Here is a 27,614-nt window from a genome sequence, read left to right on the forward strand (position 1 = left end):
GCCACCTCTAATTCTTCTCTCATTCCAGACTGTCTGTCTGCAATCCAGGAGTGGTGTGCCATTAATGATCTCTGGCCTAATGCCAGTAAGACTGAGAGCCTCAGCTCCCTCCTTTCCCTTCTCTCTCTCTGGCCACCCACTCTGGGCCCTCTTCCTACTCCTACCTGTGAGGCTAAGATCCTGGGGGTCATCTTCGACTCCACCCTCTCCTTTGCACCTCACCTTTCTGATGTCTCTAAGAAGTCAAACTATCAGCTGCACCTCCCCAGAGGTATTCTTCCTTTCCTCACTTGCATGTCCAGTTGCACCTCACACTACCTCTTGGCTCACCCAGCACTTGAGGTATGTATCTGTAATCCTACAGTCCACTCTCTCTGCACTTATGAGTCACCTGTTGACTGCACTTTCTATTACCTGCACCGAGCCACCCGCTGGCTGCACTCTTGATTACCTACACTTCTCCCCCCTTTTGCCACTTCTCTCCCCCCTTTTGGTACTCCTCCCATCCACTTCCCTGCACTTGCATGATCTGAATGATACAAGATCATTGTATTGTCCTCCCTCTGTTTCCCCCTCCTTGTCTTGTTGCGCCTAAAAACACTTGTGTGCAGGCACGTTATAAATGCCATATCATTTCATATCATATAAGTAGACAGGCAAGCAAAATGAGAGCTGCGCTTTTCTCTTCCAAAAACTCTTACCCAAACCCTTGAAGGCAGGCTCAGACTGGTCTATAGGGCAATAAGGCAATGACCGAACCAAAAATGCAAAATGCAAGTGTGGGCCGGTTTATTGGGTCAAAGTGGGCCACTTTTCTGACCCTTGTGGGTTGATAAGCTGTAGCTAGTAGCTTTGACCAGTTTTACTGAATACATATTTATTAAAATGCACAATTTGAATCACATTTTATTGAAAGCCTCCCCCCTTGGGTACTACTCAGTCTGTCACAAAAGGAATGTATTGCCATTTGCAACTGTGAGCCATTTTTTCATTGGTGCGCGAGACAATGTTATGCCCCAGCCCGACCCTGCTTGAAGGTGGCTAATTAAGCACGAGAAACCATCAAATGTGGCTGACAGATCTTGTGCAGCGGTGCACAATACTTTTCCCTCGAAGCAACAAACGTATTGGATGTGTAGTATAACCACTAAATATGTAAATGACTTCCCATGTACATCCATTTCATGAACATGTATCTCATGAATATTCATTCTGCTATGCTGGTAACCTTGCCTGTTTGGCATTTTTGAGGACTGGAACTGGCCATACCTCACTTCAAATGATCAGCAGAGTAACATGGCTGATGCCCCTGCCATATGAAAACTGTCCAGGACAGATATCAGAAGCCACTGAATGCCTCTAGTTGATCTAAAAGCTGAATGATAAGTATCCAGACAATCTGGAGATTCCCCTATAAAACCATGATGGCTGCTGCTTTCTCCAATAGCTTCCCAAAAAATGGGAGCAAAGCTATGAAGACAAAATTGGCCTGTTCTTTGGGAGCCATCATCAATGATTGGCATCTTTTGAACAAACAAGTAATGGTATATTAAGAGCTTTTTGTAAAGAGAAGAAGAACAAGTTACTTACCAACTCGTAACGTTCTTTCGACTGGATGTTCCTCCCACGTATTCCTCATCTTTGATATTCGTATCTCGCCAGCTTTGCTGCTTTGGAAAACATTTTCTCGGCAGAGGCTGCTGTGCACGATGTCATGGCATCGATGTCCCTCGAGGGCCGCCGTGGAGCGTTGACGTCATCAGTAGTATAAATAGCACCCGTTGGCTTCAGTTCTGTTTTTTCATTCCATCAACTAACCAGGCATACCCCAGACCGCGAGCTCTCAGGGAACGCAGAGTGTAACTCACGTTAATTGTACGGCTGGGTAGGCTGGGAGGGGCGATGAGGAATACATGGCACGAACATCCAGTCAAAAGAATGTTACCAGTTGGTAAGTCATTTGTTCTTCGATTGGATTGTGTCCTCCCACGTATTCCTCATCTTTGAAAGACTCCTAAAGCAGTGACAATTTGGAGGAGGGAGTACTATTTAGATTTATCGTGAATGGAATGAAGGACAGCTTAGCAAAAAGACCTTCATGAGTGGAAGAGGAGTCTAAGCAGTAATGCTTAACAAAAGTATGAATTGACACCCAAGTTGCCACTGAGCAGATGTCAATTACAGGGACACCCCTTTGAAGAGCTGTGGAAGTTGCCATGCCCCTCATGGAATGAGCTTGAAGCCCTTTTCCGGAGGGTCCTTTCCAGCCAGTCTGTAGCACTATTCAATAGCCATTGTGATCCACCGGGACATGGTTTGTTTATTTACTGCCAGGCCAATTTAGGACCAGTATATCCCACAAACAGTTGATCATCATGGTGAACTTTTGCCATTCTTGTAATATTAAAGCTCAGAGCCCTTTTTGGGTCCAGCCTATGCAACCTCTCTTCCTCTTGGCCCAAATGAGGAGGAGGGTAGAACATTGGGAGTGTTATCTTCTGTGACAGATGGAAGTCAGAGACTAATTTTGGCAGGAATTATGGTTGAACCCTTATCCTTATGACACATAGTATAAGGGGGCTTGCATGAAAGAGCCTGCAACTCACTTCCCCTGCGGGCTGATGTTAATGCGCCAAGAAGTGCAGTTTTCAGAGTTAATAGCCATAACGGGGCAGGAATGTAAAGGCTCAAAAGGTATACAAGTTAGAAACTTTAACACAAGGTTTAAATCCCAAGCAGGGACATGAAATGGGACTGGAGGGTACACATTAGTGACTCCCTTCAGAAATTGAACAATTAAAGGTATTTTGAAATAGGAGACCTCTTCAGAGGAGCGCTTAAAAATGGAAAGCGGCACCAGGTATCCTTTTATGGTTCCAATCTGAAGCTCCAGATTAGCCAGATGTAACAGAAAAGAAAGCACCATAGCAGGGCCACATTGAAAAGGGTCCACATTCTTGTCCCTGCGCCAGTTACTGAATTTATTCCAATGACACCCATACAAGGATTTGGTTGCTGGCAAAATCTCCATTACGTCATCCGGGAGGTCCCAGTCCTTATATCTCAACCTCTCAGAAACCATGTGTGAAGGCTGAGTGTCTTGACCTCTGGATGGAGAACCTGACCTTCCTCTTGTGAGAGAAGATCCTCTCTTTGTGGAAGACATATTGGAGGGCAGATGGACATGTCCAGAAGGTCTGTGACCACGTCTCCCTGGCCCAATCCGGGGCAATTAGGATCATGGAATAACTGAACTTTCTCAAACTCCTGATTACGTGAGGAGTCGCAGGGACTGGAGGAAACACGTAAGCGAGTGGAAATTCCCAGTCCACTACAAAGGCGTCCCCTTGAGCTCCTCTTGGGAGAAATTCCCTTAAGCATTACTGGTCGCTCTTCCGGTTGACACCGGTCATGATCAGATGCACTTGAGGGGTTCCCGAAAGGGTGAAGATCTCTTGAAGGACTTCCTGAGCTAGTTCCCATTCGTGGGAGAATGTGCTCTGCCTGCTCAGAGCACCCGCCGTGTTCTTCTATACAGCTAGGTGAACTGCTGACAGAGAGATTCCTTCTTGTATTGCCCAGAACCAGAGCTGCATTTCCTCTCTGCACAGTGGTAGTGACCCTACACCTCCTCTCTTGTTGAGGTAGTACATTGCCACTGTGTTGTCCGTCATTATCAGGACATTATTTCCCCGTACAGCGGGCAGGAAGGCCTTCAGCGCTAGTCTGATTGCCCTCAGCTCCAAAAGGTTGATGTGTAGTTTGGACTTTGATGGAGACCAACGACCGGTGATTGTCAGTTCGTTGGTGTGGGCTCCCCACCCGTGAGTGAGGCATCCGTCACTACCGTTACCTCTGGCCATGGTTGCAAAAAAAGACTGTCACTTGAGAATGTTGTGTTTGCAAGCCCACCAACTCAGGTCTTGAGCAATTCAGCTCGGAACTTGCAGTTGATCCGACATATTCCCTGAAAATTGGGACCACTGAGTTCTGAGAGCCCATTGAAGAGATCTCATTCTCAACTGGGACTCTGACACAAGGAAAATGCGGGATGCCATGAGACTGAGCAACCTCAGAAAATCGATGGCCAGAAGATGTTGGGCATTTTGGAATTTTGCTACCATCTGCTGAATGTGTTGAGCTCTCACCTCGGGAGGCAAGGCTTTCCCCGAAGAAGTATCCAAGACTGCTCCGATGAATTGGAGTCTTTGGAATGGTAACATATGGGACTTCTTGTAATTGAGGGAGAAGCCCAGTCTGTGTAGGGAGTGGCAGGTGATACTGAGATGTTCCTGGGCTTGCTCAGGTGAACGAGGCCTGATCAACCAATCATCTAGGTTGGGGTAGACATGAATCCCCCCTCTGCCGAGACTTGCTACCACTACCGCCATCAGCTTGGTGAAAACCCTTGGGGCAGAGGTCAGCCCGAATGGCAGAACTCAAAACTGATAGTGAGAACCGCCAATCGCGAACCTCAGGTACTTTCTGTGATTGAGATGGTTTGGCACATTAAAGTAAGCATCCTGAAGGTCCAATGATAACAACTAGTCTTGGAGTTTGAGAGCCTGAAGGATCTGAGAAAGGGTAACCATCTTGAACTTGTCCTACCTGAGGAACTTGTTCAAGTTTCTTAAATCCAAGATGGGTCTCAATCCTCCGTCCTTCTTGGGAATGACAAAGTAGGTGGAATATCAACCCTTGTTCCTCTACGCTACAGGTACATGTTCTATTGCACCTTTATCTAGCAGGGTTAAAATCTCCTGCACAAGGAGCGGATCTGGCCTTTTGACAGAGTTTGTTCCAGCGGGATCATCCGGAGGCCTTTTTAGATAAGGAAGGCAGTAACCTTGAGCTACTGTGTCCAGCGCTCAAGTATCTGAGTAATGCCCCGCCATTCGTTCAGATGCTGAGAGATGGTGGGTCAAGGCCTCAGAGTGGCTTAGAGGTGGCTGCAGCAGTGGCTGGGGGTAAATATGCTGCTACTGGGGCTGATTTAGCACTCCTTCCTTGTCCACCGCGAGGGAATCTTCTTTGCCCCCTTTGTCCGGGCCTGTCCTCTTCCTCTATCAACTGAGCAATAGAAGTGAAAAGAATGACCCCTCCAGGAAGATGACCGCGAGTAGGGGCGTTGAGGTTGTCGAATGGAGGCACTAAGGGACTTAGCCGCCGCCTTGGAGGTCTGCAGCTTCTCCAGACTCTCATCCTCCTTGCTGCCAAACAACTTCGAGCCGTCGAAGGGCATGTTGATCCGTCTGGCCTGCACATCCGGTGCAAACCCCGGCTTTCTCAACCATGCAAAACTGCGCAGTACGGTGCTTGCAGCCATGGATCTGCTGATGCTGTCAGCAGTATGCAATCCTGATTGGAGACATTCTCCCATCGCCTCCTTACCATCTTTAACTAAATTCAGGAAGCCGTCCCTTTCCTCGCCTTCCGGAATGTGATCAGCCACCATGGCCACACAATCCCAGAGGGTGTAAGAAAATCTAGTGAATGTACATATAACGTTAGTAGACTTCAAGGCCATGCTGCCTGATGCGAAGACCTTACGAGCCCATACATCAACTTTTTTATCATCTCTTTCAGGGGGGATAGAGGTATAGGCAGACTGTTTGGTCGAGGTAGCAGTCTGTATTACTAGACTCTCCAGGGTAGGATGTTTTGTGAGATAGTCTGGATCACTGCTCGAGGGTCTATACTTCCTAGTGAAGTTCCTGTTCCCAGCAGGCCAAGATTCTGGAGCTTCCCAATTGGCCACAACCTTCCTCTGAAGGGCTTTGTGGAAGGGTAAGATTGGGTCCTTCTGAGGTCCCTGATCTAGGATGTCCGTCATGTCATCCTGCTCATATGCCGGGGAAGCCCTACTCCACCCCATATACTCTGTGACTCTGTTTATCAAAGTTCTGTAACCTGAGTCAGCATGCTGTGACGGGTCAGGCCCGCCAAACACAATTCTGGAGATGTATCAAGTCCACTAGCAGACTGCAGGGAGTCACAGAGGTCCTTCATCTTTAACTGTCGAGTCAATACCTTTGCCGCCTTTTCATCGGGTCAAGTTTCTCGACGAAAAGCTGGATTACTTGTTTTTGCCAAGGTAGCCTTTGACTTCCCTAAGTCGCCTGAAGGAGCGACCGGGGCATGGCTTTGTGTGACTCTTTTGAGGTGGTTGAGGCCACATTCTCAAAAGATCTGCATCATCTACACTCTGAAAGCATTGCATTTACTAGGGTAATCTGACCTGATAACCTGCATAGAGGAGTCTGAGGAAGTAGAGGGAGACCTATGACGTCTCTTTCTCGCCTTCTTCAATGAAGAAGACGATGACTGCCTCAATCGGCTTCCCGATCGAGACCTCTTCCACCGTTTATGCCGAGTGAAGTCTCTAGACTCCCCTGATTTCTTTTCCCTCTTCGAAGCTTCCTTCCCCACCGCCAGCTTGCTTCTGTCATGGACTGACAGGATCCGCACTCTTCGGTACGGTGCCCGGAGCCCAGACACCAAAGGCAGACGCAGTGAGGTTCAGTTCTTGACATTTTAGCCCCACAGTCATAACATATTTTAAACCGCGACTTTGGTGTCGATGGTGTTGAAGATGACAACATGTTCCACAGAAAATCAAAGTGCACTGTTAGTGCTCGAAGCAAAAGCTTTCGGAAAAACGGAACTGAAGCCAACAGGCGCTGCACAAACTATTTATACTACTGATGACGTCGACACTCCACAGCAACCCTCGAGGGAAAGCAACGCCACAACATCGTGCACAGCGCCCTCATTCGAGAACATTTTTTCCGAAGCAGCAAAGCTGGCGAAATACGAATATCAAACATGAGGAATACGTGGGAGGACACAATCCATTTGAAAATGTATTTTTCTCAGCAGCAATAACCTGGTGTGTTTTTTCAGTGTGGGCTTGTTTCCCAGGGTGGTTATTTGCAACCTTCTGTGACCCCAGATTGTGATACCTTGACATAGGTCACTTCCCTCTGGCTCCACCTGGCTTTTTACTCCTGAGTTTGATTTGCTGGTGTGGGTCAATCCCCGCACAATGACTGAGTTTGTTCAAGTACATGACTGGAAGGAATGAGAGAAGGGGGGGAGAAGGAAAAGAGCATACAATCAATAAACTACCGTACTATGCCTAACGGCTTGTCAGACTGCAAGAGCATGACAAAGAGTGGGGAGAGAAGGGGGGGACATACAGAACAATAAACTACCGTACTAGGCCTGGCGACATTTCAGATTGATTGGTGGGTGGTCATCACTAGTGCGCCTATGCACAAGTTTTTCAGGTGCAACCAAGCTAGGGAGGAGAGACAGAGGGAGGACAGGACAAATGATCTTGGTATGCCTAATACATTCAAGGTCCTGCAAGTGCGCAGACAGGAAGTGTGAGGGGGTGAGGGGACAAGTGTGCCCATCAAGCAGGGGCCTGGGTAAGTGCCGAGAGGTTGCCCCTCTCATGGAACGTATTCCAAGTGCAGGGGTGCCAAGCAGAGCGCACAGGCCCAGAGGCAAGTTCAGTACTGGCGGGGGTCCCTGGGACCTGTGAGGCTCTGTAAGGTGCACAAGGCGACCAGTCAGCGAAACTCAGCAAGTTGGAGGAGAGAAAGAAGGAGGGAAGCAGGACAGATGAGAAAGGATGTTAGCAGGGGAGAGGGAGAGAGAAAGAGGAAGAGAAAAGGAAGGTATTGAGTTTCCAGAATTTAAGGAGGCCCGGCTCAAGACGGAGAGAGACAGGGAGGCTGTTCCAGAGAGAGGCGCCTGCAGATGATAAAGATCTACCTGCAGCCACGGGGAGCCAATGGGGGGATTTCAGCACCGGAGAGATGCTGCCCCTTGCCTTGAGGCCAAGGAAAAGACTTGTGGTTCTGTTCTGGATAAGTTGAATAGGTTTGATAGTAGAAGTAGGAAGATTGAGAAAGAGACTGTTGCAGTAGTACAGTTTGGAGAGAACTAGGGCTCAGGAGACGGTGAGCCTCTGGGGGAAAGTGAAAAAAGGTAGAATACATCTGAGGAGGTTGAGCTGGTAGTGGGACTTTTTAGAGATGTCCTAGATGTGAGAAGAGAAGGAGAGAGTGGAGTCGAAGATGACACCTAGATTTATTGCCTCACTGGTAGGTGAGGGCACAGGACCAAGGGCGGCCAGCCACAGTGAAAGTGGGAAAGCGGGAGCAGGGGTCCCAATGAGGTGATCTCTGTCTTACTGGCATTAAGGCAGAGATCATTAGCAGCACACCAGGACTGAATTGCGGACGGACAGTCAGGAATGAGCAAGGAGGTGGAAGAGGCCGAGAGTAGCCTGAAAGAGAGCTGTGTGTCCTCCGCATAACACTGAACGTTGGAGGTGAAGGCAAAGATCTTGTGAGCCAAAAGGGTCATATAGACATTGAAAAACCAGGGGGATAGATTAGATCCCTGGGGGACACCACAAGTAGGGAGACTGATAGTGGAGAGAAAGGACCCAAGTTCCACCTGGGAAGGATGGTCAGAGAGAAAGGACACTTGCAACGCCAGGGCGTGATCAGTGATGCCCAGGGTATCATGGAGACAGGAGATGAGGATGTTGTGGTTTACCACATCGAAAGCAGAGGAGAGGTCAAGACGAATGAGGACAGAGGGAGAGTTAGAATCCAGGTTTCAGAGCAGGTCTTCACAGGTGTTCAGAAGAGCATTTTCCAAGCCTTTGGATGCTCTAAAGCCAGACTCATGGTCATGGACACAAACAACAGATTCAGTGTGGAGGGTAAGCTGAGAGATAGCCAACCTCTCCAAGAGTTGGCCCAGGAAAGGAGTGATAGAGATCGGCAATAGTTTGCCAGAATAGAAGGGTCGACACAGGGTTGTTTGTTAGAGGGTGCACAAGAGAATGTTTGAGAGAAGTGGGGAAAACTCCAGTGACGAAGGAGAGGTTCCAGAGGTCTGCCAAGGCTGGAGATAGAGTCAATGTTGTCCTTGATGGTTTTGGAGGGGCAAGGGTCCACCTGTTTGGAAGAGGCTTTCATAGACCGGACTTGTCTAGAAACCTCCTCAGGTGTGACAGGGGAGAGGGAGGACAGAGGAGGGGGACTGGTGGGGGCAGCTGATGGGGGCCCAAGAGATTATGGTGCACAAGTGGGTGCGGAGGAGAGAGAGGACAAGATGTCCTGTGTGTTGGCAGTGAAGTGTTCAGCCAGGGTCCCGCAAAGGGCCTGGGTGGGTGCAATAGAGGATGAGGTTGCAGCAGGGTTGGCCAGTTCCTTGCATACTTTTAAAAGTTTGGCCGTGTTGTTGGATGGTGCAGAGATGCTGGCTTGAATATGGACTATTTTTTTGGACCGGATTCAGAGTCTATATTGCCTTTGCACAAGACAGCAGGCCAGCTAGTCAGAGGGTGCACCTGAAGATCCCCATTTCTGTTCAGCTGCCCTGCACTTACGTTTAAGGTCAGCCAAGTCAGAGTCGTACCAAGAGTTACACTTTTCGGCAGACTTCAGACGGACCCTCATGACAGGGGCAAAGATGTCGAGAGTGTTGGAGATGGAAAGGTGAAAGTTAGAGAAGGCTGTGTCAGGGTGGGAGTCAGCCTCAAGAGGTGGAGGAGGAAAGTAGGTGGACGCAAAGGCAGCCACTGACACTTTTTTCATGGGTCGGTGACCTGAAGGTGGGAAGCAGTGAATGGTGTGCCAGTGCTAAAGGAGAAGAAAGCTTCAATTTATTGGATTGTGCAAATTTCCACAACACACATGGGATTTGTCAGTATTTGTTCCCTCAGCATGATCAGGTTTTTCAAACCTTTGTGACACCTGAATGAAATTTGTCAGTGTGCCTGTTCCTTTACCGTGGTCAGGTTCTGTAACATTTTACTGCTGCTGAGTTTCATTTTCTTAATCAGTCCGTATCCTCAGGGTGGTCTGTTTGGCAACCACGTGGAGCACTTGTGTATGATTGACTGTATCTTGAAGTTCGCGCAGGGAGGTTGGGTTGACTTTTCAACCATCCACAACACCTGAATATAATTGGTCACAGTGTGCCAGCTTCTTGAGTTGGTTGGGGTTTGCGACCTTTCGCAGTACCTGCCTGCTAGTGCCCATGTGTGTGAGTTTCATCTTGCGGTTAAAGTTCACAACCTCCCATGATACCAGAGTGTAATTTGCCAGTGTTTATCTTTTCCCTCAAGCGGCTAGGGTTTTGCATCCTTCAATAGCACCTGGCTCCGATGATCATTATTGGTCAATTCCTCCAGGTTGGCGGGTGCTTCAACTTTATTGAGCACCATAGTGTGATTAGCAATGTTGGTTCTTTACTTCAGAAGAAGTTGAAATAATTGTTTTTTAGCTGGAGGAAGGCAATCATGAGCTGCACAATCTTGGTGTCTATGGATGGCCCTTTCGATTGAGTGGGGGAATGGGAAAAAGATTAGCAATCTTAGTGTTGCCTGTGAAGCTAGGTGGGTAATCAAAGAAGAGAGTGAGTGGTGGGAGGTAAGTGAAGGTAGGCTGGTGATTATTTTGATTATGGTGAAGGTAGGTCAGGTGAATGCGGGCACAAGGAGGAGAGAAGATAAAGGTAAAGGAAGGACGATGAAGGTTGTGGGCGAAAGTATGCTAGGATGGAGGTGGTGATAGAGGGCACGGTTGATGGTGGTAGGAAGAGTGGCAGTGGTTGGATTTAGGTAAGGAGGTTGAAGTTGGTAAAAGGTAGCTGGAACTGGTTATATGTGATATTATCGAAGCAAATTTCAGAGTGGTACATTTCACTGCAATCAAAATACCCAAAAAATACTGAATTCTCTTTTTTTAATTTTATTTATTTGGGTGGGGTTCCCCTCAAACCCCACATATTTCTATCCTTATAACCCCACCCCATCCCAATCCCAACCCATTTCAACCCCTTACCCCACTACCCTGTATATATGTATTGAATTTTTTGGTATTTTTCGGTATTATGATTGCAGTGAAAAGTACCACTCTGAAATTTGCTTCAGTAAATTGACTGGGTACCCTGGAACTAGGTGGTGAACTGAGAAAAATATGAGTTGGTAGAAATTCACGGTTGATTGAGATAGAGGAGGTAGGAGAGGGCTGGTGGGGTTGGTGGAGGTATGTGAAAAGCTAGGTTGGTTAAAGGGTAGATGGAGAAGGTGAATGAGTATGGGATGAGAAGAGATGCAGGTGGGTGACTGGAATAGTCCTTGTTGGCAGGGCTGGTGATGTGGGGATAGAGTGAGAGGTGAGAGAGAAGTGTCTGAGGTTCAGTAGCAAGTGTATGTACTGAAGTGCCAGGAAGAGAGGAGGCTATTAGCCCAGAGGCTGAGGACACCTCACATGGTTGGGAGTAGGTGACCATGTGAGGAGGAATCGATCTGGTGGGATGGTGGAAAGTGTTTGAGGGAAGGTGGTGTGGAGGACCTATAATGGAAACTGAGGTGGGCAGTGAAGGTAAGAGATTGTGACTGTTGTGCCTTTAGCACTCTGCAAATTGACAATTCTGTTCAACAAGATGCTTATTTGAATGGAGATGAAATGGCAGGAGGAGGGACGGAGGTCAGAAAAAAGTGGTAATGACATTTGCACACATACGTGCATTCATGAGAACATTTTCCCTTGCAAGAAAAAGAGGTGATAACACCAGGAAATTATTTGCATAGAGATAAATTCACATTAATTCATTAGTGTTTCTAATTACAGTGTGCAATGTATATTTAACTCCTACCTGCCAGTCGAAATCGAAGACAGGAGATATGGCAACATTGAATTAATTGATAAGGCAAATCATTATTTTATGCCTTGCATCTTGCAAGTTTTTATTTTTCAAAAATTAGATAACTTTATCCTTTTTGTAAACAGGATAAACATGAACACTAGAGTAGCAGGTACTCAGCGCAATAAAATGAACATACTGAACACATTGCAATGAACATCAAAGACTTACAAATAACTTATGCACCAATACAATGTGTGTCAGTCAGGCAGCAAAAGAAACAAACATATTGGGCTTCATTATAAGTTTGCTGGTCCAGTAGTAAAGGTGTCGGTAAGCTACCAGCACCGTTGCTACCGGACCGGCAAACTGCGAGTTGTGCTCGCGGGTGCCTTTCTGCCTGCCAGGTCGGACCTGGCGGGCAGAGCGGCACCCGCGAGCTCAACTCGTCGGACGCACTGGCACCATTCATGAATGGTGGCGGTGCATCCGACCTCCCCATTCCCATTGAGCCCTATGCGGCTCAAATGGGAATGAGGAGTAATGGGTACCGGCAACCGGCGATGGGTAATTACCGGGTCCGGCGGGGCCAGAATACCCCAGTAATTGCCCATTGCCGGTATTACCAGCATGGCTACCGCCAAACTCGTAATGAGGCCCATTGTCTTACAGATTGAGGGCCCGATTAATAGAATTATTTGCAAGTAAAATCGGGAACTTACGCATCAAACTACATGCAAAACACTGCTCGTCGATTCATGGAAGCGACTGTGCAGGACTTCTCCGGGACTAGCGTGGAGTTTGCCCAGGCCCGGCACGGCTCTTCGACGGACCAAGTGCCTTGCATGAGATTCCACGCTGGGGGTGGGCGTGGCCTGAATAGGGGCGGGAATAGGGGGCAGAGCACACGAAATGGGGAAGAACAAAAATATCCAGAAAGTGGGCATTACGAGGGAAGAACTGCAGGCAGTCCATAGCACGCACACAAATGCGTACGACAAAGCGTATTCATGGATGCGACAGCACAACCTCTCGCATGCAAAATGCCAACACTGTGCCCTCAAAATCTCTGCCACCCGGAAGCAGGCATATAGACTTGCGCGGAGGAATCGCAACTCTGGAGGTGAGTTTGCATGTCGGATTTTGATGTGCGTGCATGCAGACGGGGGTCCGATCATACTTAGGGGTGGGCGTACACAGCGCAGCGGGGTGCAGGGACTGTTTATAGGGGTTTGCATGCAGTTTGACCAGGAATATAAATGCTTTCTGTGAAACCATACGTATATCCTCTGGGTACCGAATACAGTTAAGTGGGACCCCTTGTAGGGTCCCCGAGATACAGGGCCGCTTGCGGGGGACCGCACATGCTCTTTGAAGGGTGTGTGTATTTACACTCAGGGGTACACGCAAAGGTAGCTGTGCTGGGTGCTTTTGCTTTGCGTGGGGGCGTGTTGGGGGTGTTCTGGGTGCGACTTGTGTATACAGTTAATTTGCGCAGACAATTCCATGAACATGCATTTTTTATTCTGCACGAAGGCTCATGCAGTGTCGTTCTCGGCATGTGGAAATTGCGGGAGAAATGTGCACTTCTTAATGAATCGGGTCCTCAGTCAGTGTTATTTCATAGTACGCCTAACTAACTAAGCACATAACTTGATGACAAAAGCCATATAGACCTACGGGCTCAGGGGTCCATGTAAGGCACAGTTGCAGTCACTATTACTGTGCGGGCTTGCAGCGGGCTTGCAGCTATGTCCACGGCTGCTTCAAAAGAGGCTATAAGTTTCAGTGGAAAAGTACCAAAGGGAACCCCTGAGAACCAAAATACAATAAATAATAAGATCACTATGCTAAAATAACTGAGTAAAAGCACTGTGACGGTTGCCTATCGATGAAACCTGAATGCACCACCAAGGAAACACCCTATGTGACACCTCCACCAGACAGTGTAACGGACACCATACCAAATTCAAACAATTTAATGTAAGATTTGTTTTCCAGAAGGTGAGATGCCACCCTGGGCCAACAAACTCACCCACAACCCGCATCAGGGTAAGTTCTTCCAAATTGATTGATTGATTGATTGATTTATAGTTGTGTTTAGTTCAAAAATCAAACTTTTACAACTTTCAAAACATGTATGTTTCAATTAAAACACATTGGGGGTCATTCCGAGGTTGGAGGTAAGGTAAAAATGATGCCGGTAAAGGATTACCGGCATCGCTTACCGCTACGGGCTATTCTGACCAACCAGACCGCTATTTACGGCCGTAAACCGGAGCTGATCACAAGCCATGCGGACATGCAAATAACGGCCTACTGAAGGCCAAAAAGTACCTTACCGGCATGGAGTAAATACCGGCATCTCCGAGAAGGTGTTAAGAACCCTGAGCAGTGTTTCCAAGAGCCACAGATGCACACAATCAGCACAGGTGGAGGCAATGGAGTCTGACACAGCACAAAAGGAGCACACCCACAGACCACACTCCCTCCCACACCAAGATGATACCAATAGTAGTAGCATTACTGGAACTGGAGGCCCTGCTTGCAACGCAGCAACAACAACAACAACAGCAACAACAACAACCACAGCCCCCACCATAGAGGATACACAGGAAGAGAAGGAGGGTGAGATAGGCCCAGCATGCCCCACCAGTGCAGCCACCGTTACCACGCCGGCAGCCCCTAATCCCTCGCATCAGAGCCACCCACTTCAACCTAACACCAGAGCAGATCCACACCCTGTACCGGCTTGACCGTGACACCATCACCACCATAGTGGACCTTATACACGATGACATAGTGAGCCTCATATAAATACGCACCGCCATCCCCCCTCTACTGAAGGTAGTATCTCTGCTCCACTTCCTTGCCACAGGCACCTACCAGCACACAGTGGGGCACATGCATGGCATATCACAACCCTTATTTTCCCAGATACTGACCCAAGAGCTGGATGCCCTCCTCAAGCACACAAGGGACTACATATCCCTACCACAGACTCCCCAGGAGATATTCGATACAAAAGTTGCCTTCCATCACTGGCAGGCATGCCAAATTGCATAGCTGCCCTCGACTGCACCCACGTGAAGTTGGTGGTCCCGCATGCCATGGAGGTGGCGTATCGCAACCGCAAGCAATACCACTCCATCAAAGTGCAGATGGTATGTAATGCCAGCAAGATCATCACACATTGCTGTGCCCGATATCCAGGATCAACTCATGACTCTTTGGTCCTGCGGAACTCCACGCTTCCACGCTATATGGAGCGACATGCTGGACGACGTGCCTGGCTGCTTGGTGAGTTGCCTGACTGGGCCATGGCAGTGCATCGGGGTTGTGAGGTGGGTGGCTGCATAATCCACCTGGGTGGGAAGGGGGGAGATGCATACTCCACCTGGGTGGGAAGGGGGGGAGATGCATACTCCACCTGGATGGGAAGGGGGGGATGCATACTCCACCTGGGTGGAAATGGTGATGCCAGTGCTGGATGTGCACCTCACCTAACACTGTGCCCCAAAGCAAGTGATACGGCACATGACTACCAAATCACACAGTGATGAAATACGGCCGACACCTAACACTACATGACTACCAGGTAACCAGGCCACATCCCACAACACATGCACGACTCATCAGCGGCCCTCACACACCATAACGGCATCCTGCACTATGCACTGCATATGCACTATGTCGCTGCCTCCAGCATATCACCACACAGGACAGTTATGCCTGGGAGTGCATTGAAGTGAGCATAAGAGGGATACCACAGCATGTCACTGGTTCCGCACACCCATAGGAGTGCTGCAAGGCACCATGGTACTGATCAGTGCAGAATGACGAATATGCTACTCACTACAGCCAACACTCCCTGCTACCAAATCTCACAGAACACAACACATCAATGATTTTAGTCCAACACTGCTGCATGCATATACGATGCACGTGCAACAAGATGTGAGTGCACACCATAACCCATCTTGAAGATGCTACCCCCTCCATCATTCCATTGCACAGGACACATAGCGGGGCCAGAATTGGGGTCAATGCATCCAGGGACATGTGTGTATGGGCAGAAATCACCTGCTGCACTGTGCAATATTAAATGACACATGCGCAATGATGAATGTCCACTCTGTTTTTTTTAGATTAACAACCGGTGTATTCAAAGTGAAAATTTAAACGTGAAAAACAAACCCTCCACTACCCTCCCCCCTCCAACCACAACTCCCAACCACACCCTCGCCTTCTCCCCTCCCACCAAAACTCCCAAACACACCCTCACCTCCCTCCCCCTCTCACCAAAACTCCCAAACACACCCTCACCCCCTCCCTCTCCCACCACAACAACCCCACACTAGTCCCATAGGGTCCACATAGCCCACATGTGGATGGCAGTATTGTCACTGTGCGCTCCCAGAGCCAGGGGGAGGCATGTCCTGGCGGTGCATTGTATGGAGGGACCGATGGAGCGGGCTGGCCTGGGTTGAGTTGCTAGTTGAGGGGTGTCCTCATGCTGGGGCTGTTGTGCATGATGTGCAGCCTCCAGAGCATCTGCTATCCGGCCAAGGACCTCACGGAGCCGGTTGGTGCTGTCCATAATGACCTGGCCCAGTGCCCTTAGTTCATCCCGCCACTCCTCCCTGGCCTGCCGATTGTCCTGCAGGAAGTCAGTGATCAGCCCGCTGTGCGTCTATGGCTGATGTTGTGGCCCTGCTGGGGATCAGGCTCACATGTGTTTCCGGCGCTTCTGCAAGGGAACTGGCCACAGGACTGGCATGTCCCTGTGTTGCTCCTTGCCCAGTAAACTCAGGTGTGTCGGTCTCACCCGAGTCACTATAGGAGACCTGGGGGTTGGTTTGGGCATCAGGGGTGTGGACGACTTCAAATGTGTCCCCCTCAGTCGCTCCACAGTTGGAAATGTGGCTGTCAGCAACATCGAGGGGGGCCGTGGCTGCCACCTCCCCAGCCACACTCGACTCCTCAGAGCACGGCGTAGGGCATGTGTCTGCCGCCATTGCAGGGTGGGGAGCGGATGGGGGTTGTGCACTCTCCACGGGCCTTGCTGGAGCCGGTGGTGTGCCTCCAGGTGTTCTCTTCCTCGCAGGGAGACGGCGGCCCCTGCCTTGGCCCCTGCAGGTGCTGGACCGGTTGCTCTCCTGCTCCTCGTAGTCATGCTCACTGCCTTTGGGGGTGGAAGAGAGGGACGGCATGAGTGATGATTTGAGAGCCAGAATTTGGACATGGCTACAATAGCACATTCAGATATTTGTGGGTTATCAGCATTTGGGTGGAGAACGGCACATTATTCAATACTTGGGTGTTAAATGCATGCATATGTCTGTGTCACTCATGTTGGCCGGGTACTGTGCTGCACACTGTTTACATGAACTGCCCTGTGTGCCTCACGGAATGGGCCACTTTGTGTGGTATGTGTGATATAGGTTACGGCCTCGCACCTGGCACTAGCCTGGGTCTCACTTGCTTCAGCATGATTTAAAAGGGGGGGGGGGGTGTGGCCGACCATGCCGTGACTCCTTGGCCAGACCTTAGCAGTGACTTTCATAACATTGGCGTTGGCAGTATTGACTTTGGACACTCACCTCCATCAGCGGATGATGTTGCCCCGCACTCCATTTCTCCAACCCCTTCGATGGCTTCGGGGCCTATCATGGCCGCACATGTCTCCTCCCACGGCATTAATTTCATGGGCGAACCTGGGCCTCCTCCTGTCTCCAAGGCCTGGCTTCTATTAGTAGAGAGGATGCTCCACACCCTCAGCCGCAGGTCGTCCCACCTTTTTCTGCAATCTTTTCTGGTGCAGGGGGTGTGGCCCACAGCGCTCACCTTCTGCGCCACTAGAGCCCAGATGTCTTTTTTTTTTTTATCACTGCCACCCTCCACATGTCATTGCTGAAAACAGTGTCAGCATGCTCGTGGAGGGTATCCACCAGCATTTGGAGTTCGTCAGGGCTGAACCGCTCCTTTCGGAGGCGGGCAGCTCCCTTTTTTGGCGCTTTGGGCATTCCTCCTTGGTGATGGTATCTTTCCGGTATGTCGAAAGTGTGCCAGGGGTCCTGTCTGGTGAGGATGGCAATGGATTGTGTTTTTAAGATGGCCGCCGTGCTCCTTCCAGTTCCTGTGCGATGACGCTGTTTCCGGTTCTGCATTTTAACGGTGACTGTAAATAACGATGACCGCTATTTACGGTCACTATTAATGCCGCGTTACTCGAAGGCGGTAGTGCTCGCTACTGTGCGGTTCATGACGGTAGGGGGTTTTTCTGCCATTTTTGCGGCATGCTGCTACGTTCATTACCGGCATGGCGCAAAGCTCGTGCCCGCGAACTCGTAATAGTGCACTTTTAGCGGTCTATTGCCAGCTCGGACACGCTATTTGCGCCATGCCGGTAATGGACAGAACTTACCTCCAATCTCGGAATGAGGGCCCTTGACATAAAACAATGAACATGCATCTCGATAACTATCTGTTAACTAAATCTTTCTACCTTAGAATCATTTCAAATAATACTCTAAAATCTATAAAACAAATATAAAATAAATGTAGAATCATCCGCTATTTCATTACAATTCATCGTTACCCAGTAACGATAAAACATTTTCCCATACTCTGAAAAGTTTGTTGTGCATAATTGATTTAAAAAGTGAGACCAAAGTGTCTCTTCCAGTTGGGACGCACAAGGTAGAAGCACAACTAGCATTTGTGAAAAACACAAGCCTGGAAGCCTACAGGGTAACAGAATTAATCATTGATGCCAGGAAGTGCTGAAAGACACCAAACATGAGAGAACAAGGGGAGATCTATGACATACCACAAACGTTTATCCTAATTATTTTTATCGTCCCTCAGTCTAGCCTCCACCACTCCTCACTTCCTCTTTTTCCATGCACCCTCTGCAATAAAGAGCACACTTATCATGTCTTTGGCCGCCTGCCAAACATATTTCTGGTATACCTCTCCTGTGTAATTTGTATCAAAAAAGGAGGGCAATTTCCCCTCTGACAAATTCCTTAAAAACGGGACCCCTAAGGAGGGTATTGTTACATCTCCAACTTGGGCAACCCTTCTGGGTGGCCTCTGTACTGGGGAGACCTCCCGGCCGGCCCATATAGCCGAGGTTTGCTCCGCAGTACTTTAAGACGAGATAGCTGCACCTGTGAGATGGATGGGGGTGCAGGTATATTACTCCAACTCAACTCAATGGTTTGGCAAAGGGGAGTCCATTGAATGACAAGTACAAGAAACGGGGAAACGTGGAAATCAACAGTGATGCTTCAACTCCCAAGAACTTCATACAAACAGTAACATTTATACCCAAAACTCGTCATCGTTGACATGTAACACTCAAATGTTAACATGCAATTCTATTGGTTAGGAAAAGGTAACTTTACTCTAGGTACTATATATGTATATGGTAACAGAGTGAGGGGATTGGATAAACACTATCAGATGGGCGTCTACGCCCTTCTTTCTAACATTACTCATGTAGATGTCACTAAAAGTACGACATCTCATTGGTTCTAATATCTATAGGACCCTAGATTATTTGGTCCATTGTGTTTGGGTTGGCTTCAACCCCATGCGTAAATCTCCACTTTAATTAGCAGCACGCAGAATGGTCAACCAGGTGCAGGATGCCCTAAGTTTCACCCGGCCTCCCTTCAATCAATCATTACTTTAGTGGCTATGTGTCAATTAGTTGACTGCGGTTGGCCTCAAAACTGTATCTTCTTGTCAGAAAAAGTTATGATATCTCTGTCTGGGCGACAGCCAGGCGTAGGTGTGAACTCATGCCTCTTTCTGCTTGGATGGTCATGTGCTGCTCACACCGTGAATCTGCCTAGTTTTCTCCAGTTTGTGCATTTAATTCTCATTCGGCTTGCCACCTGCCTGGGCCTCCTTATCTTGGCCTTCCTGAGATAGGCTGTTCTGTTCTTAAGTTCGAGAAGCTACTGCTCGCTCATTTTATTGGTCTGACATGGCCAGGCACGAGTTGCTATTGCTGAGTTTCGATTCAGCCATCTCTTCTCTTTTTAGCTGGAATACGAATCCTGTCCTGTTTGACCTCTAGTAACCCGAGTTAATTCTGCTTTTGTGTAAAGTGGACTCGCACTTGTATATTGTGCTTCGTTGAGGTAGTTATGTATAAATGGCACTTGCCGCGATCTATCTTCTACTAAGCATAGCAAGCCACACTGTTTTTTTAGCTTTCTTGCGGTTTCAAGCATATGTACAGGCGTTAGCTGGTTGAATATCTTCATCCTGCTTACGGTTTAAGTTTCTTTATATTTCAACATCGTCTCTCCTTCTAAGTTCACGATATCCTTATTCATGGCGTTTCATCTCTATGTGTCATCTTTGGGTCGTCTTATCTTCTATCTGCAAGGCTGTCTGGGTCCTCGTGACGTCACCATTAATCTTCAATTAAGGCCTTTTGAGTTTCTTCCAGGACAGTGTTTAAGTAATCTTCATTTCGGTTAATTTGCTGGTAAGGTTTTCTCAATGGTTACCTTACTGTCCATGGTTGTCTGGTTATTGATACTTCAATGGGTATCGTTCTTCTGATAGGCACTGGGCAGAGCCCTACTGCGGCTCTCTGCTGGTTTATTTGTTCATCATACATCACATATCTCTGTGTGAACGTTCCTGGTACTTAGGGTAAAAAAATGGGCGACTGGAGTGCAGGCCTCACTCGGGACCTCCTCTACACCCCATTCGCCATTTCATTGTGGCCATCTCGTGGTATGGTCAGGAGATAGCCTCAACCAGGGGTTCAGTTGCAGTGTAACTCTGTTCTTGGGTGACAAGCAGTAGGTCTATCCTGGTATAAGTACCATGTGGTGGAGAGAAAAAGGTGTAGTCATCTGCATGTGGGAATCCTGCCCTCCACACATCCACCCAAAAGTGATCTTTAAATAAAGTCGCAAATGCTCTATATTCCACTGTGATGTCTTTGCCCGGGCCCTCTTTCGTTGACCACCAATCCAATACAGGATCCACAATCATGTTAAAGTGCCCACCTAATAGCATTTGCCCCTCCCCCAATTGTTCCAACAAGTCCAGCACCTTTCTCACAAACCTCACCTTCTTCTCGTTAGGGACATATAACGTAGCCAGGCTAAGCATCAGCCTGTCTACCTGTCCCTTAACCACCAGAAATCAGCTGCCAAAGCCCATTTTCTCCTGAATATCCGTCATGCAGAAATTCTGCGACAACAGTATACCCACCCCTTCCCTTTTAGACTGCTTGTGTGAGGCCCAAAATACCTGCCCCACTTCCTTGCTTTTCAACCTCTGCTCCCCTCCTTGCCTAAAGTGGGTTGCTTGAATCAAAAGGATCGACAGATGGGATTTGCGAAACATGTTACATAGCAGGGACCTCTTGCATGGGGGGTTCAGGCCTTTAGCATTAAGAGTTGCAACTTTAACCTCAACCATTTCCTCTGTACATGCGACTTCCTAGCAGCCCCTCTGCACAAGCACACCAATCTTGATATCTACAATAGATGAATACACATGTTAACATTCCCCTCACTCCTTCTCCCCACCCACCACATCACTTGCCCTCAGTTTCTGTCAAAACCTGCACAAACTAAAATCAACCCCAACAAACCTAACCATATTGAGACATCTAGGATAACCCAGGCCACCAGGTCAACAGGGACCCCCCTACTCAGCAATCACTCACACATAGCGGCAGCAGCTCTGCTTCATTTTCAAACTTTAACATATTGAACAGAAACATCATCTGAAAGTTCTCGACTGGGAGCTGGTGGTTTTCCTGGATCTTTTGGCGCCAGTCTCCTTCCTGCATCCTCCTGTTTGGGCAAATGCACTCTTAAACCTTTGATGCTGCCCTTCCTGGTCTTGGGATGCGCCTTCCATCTGTAAGTCCTGTAGTAATTGCTCCACCTCCTCCCCTTGCTTTGTCTCGTATCACTCCCCCTTATATTCAAAAGAGAGAGCAACGGGGAACATCCAACAGTACCTCATTTCCTCTGCCTGAAGCCACGCTGTCATGGCCCTGCATTTCCATCGTTGGTCAAGCGTATACATGGAGAGGTCCTGGTATACCTTAATGGAGGCACCCTCCCATTCTATTGTGTCCAATTCCCGTGCCTTCCGAAGAATCTCTTCTTTGTCACTATAATAGTGTCACTCAGTCACCACTGAACACGAAACTGCTCCTGAGCCAACTCCCCTGGGCACCCTATCCAAACGTATATCTTGAGTGTCCGTCATGCCCAGGAGCTTTTTTCATCAGTTCTGCCATGCAGATTTCCATGTCTTTAGGTGATTGACTGTCCTTGTTAGGGAGTCTCCAGATTCGCAAGTTGTTCCGTCGATCTCTGTTTTCCACGCCATCGAGCTAGCTTCTGGCCATTTGCTCTCTATTTTCGTTAATTCTCACATCCAGTTTTGCTTCCATCACAGCTGCAGAGAGCTGGTTATTCTCCATGGCCTCTACCCGACCCTCCACCTTAACCATTCTCTCTCTTATGGCCCCCAAGGAAGTCTGCACCTCCTACCTGAATGCTTTGAGCTCCAACATGATACTTTGAATGTCTTCTTGCATACTGCCTAGTCATCTTCCCTCCACTGCAACACCGTCGATCCCTGTGTCAGGCACTCTCACCCCCAGGCTCACACCAACTGACAGACAGCCCATTGTCCCAGGAGGTGTTATGCCCCATATTCATTGCACACCTCTCTCTTTTTCAGTTCGCAGGGCAGCTCCTTTGCAGTAACTCAGGATGTTGTTTGACCCTGGATTCGGACCCCCACAGTGCCACCAGGTTATACCACCTTCCGTCTTCCTTTCTACACACTTCTCTCCTCACAGCAGTCCATTTAACAATTCCTTTGCAGCGGTCTCCCCTGGAGGCCAATAACACCTCACTGGAGCACCCGCGGCCCCACAGGGCTCCTCCCAATGACACTGGGCACTACCTGCCTGGTTGAGGCTCAGCCTTCCTCCAGCTTACCAGTTGTAGAACAGCCCAAGAGCTTCCCCTCTCTCCACTGCCGCTGTAAACACTGCATCCAGCCGACTGCCCTACACGGCCCCTTCCTGTTTCACCCGGCACCTTTTTAGGTGGACCACCTGCACTTCCCCAGAGCTCGGGCACATCACCGGCCTTCTGCTTTTGACTGCCCGCCTCCTCACTTGTGTCTCAGCATCTCAGAGTCCTCTTTGCCTCCACAGGCCAGCTGCTTCCTCTTCGAGGGCAGCCATGGTCCACTCCTCACCGCTGCTGTCAGACACACAACCCCCTTTCAGTGGAGCACCTGTGGGACAGGCCGCACAGTCACTAGCAATATCCATGTGTGCCAGGAGGCACTTCTCCCGGCCGATAGGCCATCTCCACAACACAGACTCTTCAAAGGACACCACCGATTCAGAATCGGCTCTGTGGGTGCTCTCCTGTGTTCCGCTGCCTTTTATTTCTCCATATAGCACTGCACTTTGTTCATAAAGTCGGGCTGCTATTCCCTTTTCATGCGCACCAATAGCAGAGCTCCTCTGTTAAGCAGCCATCTTGCACTGCTCCCCCTGGTGGTCTCCAGCAGGAATACATTTAATTAAATGGAAAGACAGAGGCCCAGAACTGCAGCATAGTGCCCTAAATAAAATAAATCTACATACTCTCATAAGGCCTAGTTCAACACGGCAGAATCCTGACTATTGTAGCAAGAGGCCCTTATGCTAATAGAAACCAGTAACATCATCTTTGCTGCCCATTATTCAACCATGTACTTGGCAGTTTAGCGTTCTCTAAAATGTGGCAAAACTAAAGCAAAGCTACATCTCATTTGAAGATGACCTGAAACACTGCGACAAATGACAGAAGCAATAACACTAAAAATGACCTGATCCACGCTAATAGAACCTCCACAGCTTGTACTTCACTACATGTTTTGGACACTGAACCTGCATTCTAACATTCCCCTCTTTAGTTAATTCATTAACTACTTTACTTGCTTCCTTTGCCTTGTCAAAATCCATCTTTGGTACCCATGCCTTAATAACATATTGCAGGTTCCCTCCGTTCTCTGCATATTCATCTGGGTGCATGTAAAAATAAAACCAACCCCCATCCTCGGTACAGTCAACCTATTCTTCCCAATAGTTCTCTGCGTTAGAAGGGGGATAGGAAAGTGTTCCTGGTGGACCTAATCGGTTGCTCTAGTCTAACAATGGGGTGCTCAACCTCGCCATTCCATTTGTCTGTCTGTGTGTGCAAATGTTTCAAAAGGGGAGTAGCCTTAACTGTTTTCAGGGTGAGTGACATCATATGCATCCCCTTGGACACCGTCTTTCTGCAGCAACCCATAACCAGCTGGCCAAAGCAAAAAAAGATGAGCAACAATACAAGGACAGGAATCAGTACTTTAAATATATTACCCAGCCATGATGGTACCCATGAAAACATGGTTCAAACCCAATCGTTCTCTGTGACCCCCTCTTCCTTCTCCATCCTAGCGCAAAAAGTGTGCAATGAGTGAATTGCCTGTGTTAAGGTGCCGTTCTCTGTATCATTGGAAGGTGTGTACTTACAACAGGAACTACCTATTTCTTCACAGACGCCACCCTCCATGGCAGTCAGTAAGTCCAGAACATATCAGTTCTGGAGGGTGGGCAATCTAATAGCATGCAGTTCTTCTCTAATGGCATTTAGTCAATTTTCCATATCAGTTGCCATTTGGAGAAGCACTCAACGTGTTATTTGAAGCCATTTCGCATTTGCTACTCCCTGTAGGCTGGGAGCAAGGAGAGAGGTAAAACAATTCTCAACTTTGCTGAAAAGTCTGATCTCCTTGAGAATAGTATTTAATCTATCACTTGATTATTGGGAACAGTAGTTTCTGCAGCAATGATGTTGCAAGTACAAATAGAGCCATGCACGCTGATTTTTGAGGTGCACTGGTGTTTGTAGATGGTGGTCATATTTACACCCGGAACACCCTTCCTGAGTGGTGGCAATGGGATGTATGCCAAGCTCCCGCAGACCCAGTACATGTGGATGAGAGCTGCTGTTGCGCCACCCCCACCCCCGATGTCTGGAAGATCTCCAATCTGGTTACATACTTTATTAGTCCCCACATTGTAGGCTTCTCATGTTGATCAATCCATGTTAGTTTTGTAACATACTTTTCCCAAATAGCAGAACAGTTCTTATTTATTTGTGATACTGCACTCCTTAACAGTCCAACCATTCCTCCTGCTTTGCATGCCACCAGTCCCTCCACCCATCCATCGCCATAGTAAACAGCACCATCCATCTGCAATTGAGGTCTTATTTTGCACTTGAGCTGTTCTTGCCCTACTTCATCAGTGCACCTGATTAGGAGTGGTACTATAAAAACAGCTTTGTCCATCCTCTGCCCTGTTGTCCGATAGTTTGGTATAAGTTTCTTCGAACCCTCTGTCTCTGCCATCTTCTTTATCTTTATGTAGGTACCTGTGTATGCTTTGGTGTCAATTGCTACCAAGTGTGCTTGGACCTTGTGTGCTTAAATAAATCCTCACACTCTACATAAGGCAAGATGCACTAAACATTTCACTGCTTCTGGTGGTAATTCTTATGGTATGAACAGTCTGGATGCGCCTGTTGCATGGTTGATTAAAGGACACACATAAAAAGAGTCATTTCACGTCCTTTTTCTCATCACCTTCATAGGGTTATGCCACATGTTGTCTGTCTCGGGTGATGCACATCTTTAACAGTACATAAATAACCTCCTGGGTTGGAAATATACCTCCTAATTCTGGTCACGGATATACTACTATTCACTAGTATACAGGCAGCGTTAGTGACGTTACTGGGCCCACCTCTAGAACGCAATCATATAAATTCTGGCAGAAAAAAAGAGAGAGAGAGAGAAGAAAAGAAAAGCACGATTATTCAAGGCATAATCCTCTTGACATAATATGATGTTCCTCAGTGCTGTAAAAAAGCATTTATGTCCTTCTGCCCAAAAATTTTCACTGAGTTCAAAGAATTTAAAGAAGTAACCAAGGCACTCCTCTTATTCTCTGTCCTTTTCCTTTTCCTTCTCTTGCAGTTGGAGTGATGAGCTGGATCTGTTGTATTTCCACGTATCTGTTATGTGTATCCATGTCTTTCGGACTGCAACCTTCACTGCTCTGGGCATGGCATAGATGACATCATAAGAGTTTTCACATTTTAGTTGATTCCATTTTCGTACAAAAGTTCAAATGAAGATTTTATCGCCGTGGTAGAGCTGTTGCTGCTGCTGAGGAGGTCCTATGTCCTGTTGTGCTGTTAGAGTGTATTTTGCTGGTGGAGTGAGCTCTCTGCAATGGGGCCTGAGCTGGCGGGAGATATATCAGACAGAATTAATTTGTTAACTCCCTAAGATATCCCTGAAACTCATCATGTAGAATCTGTGCAGAACTGTGTGCATCAGAGACTGTGTGTGCAGGTGTGAGTGGAATGTGCAGCCTTCTGCCAGTAACTATCTTGTGTGGAGTAAGACGATGATCTGACCATGGCTGATTATGGAGTGCAATAAATGTCAAAGGAATAACTTTTTTTAATGTGTGACAAATGTTTGCAAGACGTTTTAATAGGCCATTGAGGTGTTCCACAACGCTGCTGGCTTGCGGTGATAGACTGAACACAATTTGTGCTCTATGCCCAATAAAAGTGACATTTCCTTGAAGAACTCATTAAGGAAGTGTATCCCATCAGATCTGAGGATGTCACATATTCCCCGCCGGGAAATACATCTTGTACTAGAAATGTGGCTCCAGATTTGGCATCAGCGTGGACAGAGGGACCCACTTCAAGCCAAAGAGAGAAGGGGTCCACCACAACAATTGGATAACAGAAGTTACTGCACCTGTTAATCATGTCCATGTAGTTGATGCATAGGTGTTAAAATGGCCCTGTGGGTGGGGCAACATTGCTTTCAGTGTTTAAGGGTGCAACCTGCAGTGTATTTTGACATGTGGTGCAATTGAGTATGAATTTGTCAAGGTGGTCTTGGCGGTTGGGACTGAACTATTTGTTCCGGCAACTCAGCTGCAATGTACTGCTTTGAAAGGTGTGCAGGGTAGTGCAACAGCTTGTGTGCAAATGTAAGTAGTCCCTGGGGCATGACTGTTTTCCCTGAAATATTCTGTCTCCAAATTAAATCTGAGGGGGATTTGAAACACCCTATTTTGATCCGTAACTCCTTCTATTCCTTGGGAGCTGTGTCTGCAATTCAATAATCCGAGTCACTATGATTGCATTATAAGGGACCTTTATTTCTACCTGCTGTAATATTGCTTCAGGGGACACTGTGGGATCTGGTACTTCGAGGTATGCTGCTTTTTTTGCTGCTAAATCTGCTGCATCATTACCATTTGAAATTGGGTGTGCACCCTTGTTGTGGGCTGCAAATTCTACTACTGCAACTGCTGTGGGGAATGCTTATGCATCAATTAACCTGGAAAGTAAGGCAGTATACTGCACAGGTGGGCCATCTGATTTTTTGTAACCCTCACCTTTGCCATCTAGAGAGACCTGAATACACTGTCAATGTGACATATGCTGAATCACTTCGTACTCACCCTCTTGAATCCTCACTACTGCTGCACCTGTGTGCTTGATTCCTGCGCTCTGATCTATCATTGATGACTCATTAAAGAAGAGCACTTCCCCCTTGTTTGAGTGGGTCTTCCCTAACATGTATATTGTCGTCTTCGGTATCTTCATAGGTAATACAATCATGGACTTTGTCACCTTGCTGTACTCGTTCTGTAATGAATGTTGCAGGATTGACAGTGTGACACCTCACTATGGGAATGAATGGGTTGGACAAAATGACTTTGTATCCTGATGTTCTTTTTTTTGGTGAGGGTGGATTTCGATTTCTAAAGTATGGCTAATACTGCACATTTC

This window comes from Ambystoma mexicanum, chromosome 3p, assembly GCF_040938575.1.
Source record: "Ambystoma mexicanum isolate Mex_15411 chromosome 3p, UKY_AmexF1_1, whole genome shotgun sequence".
Classification (NCBI taxonomy): Eukaryota; Metazoa; Chordata; class Amphibia; order Caudata; family Ambystomatidae; genus Ambystoma; species Ambystoma mexicanum.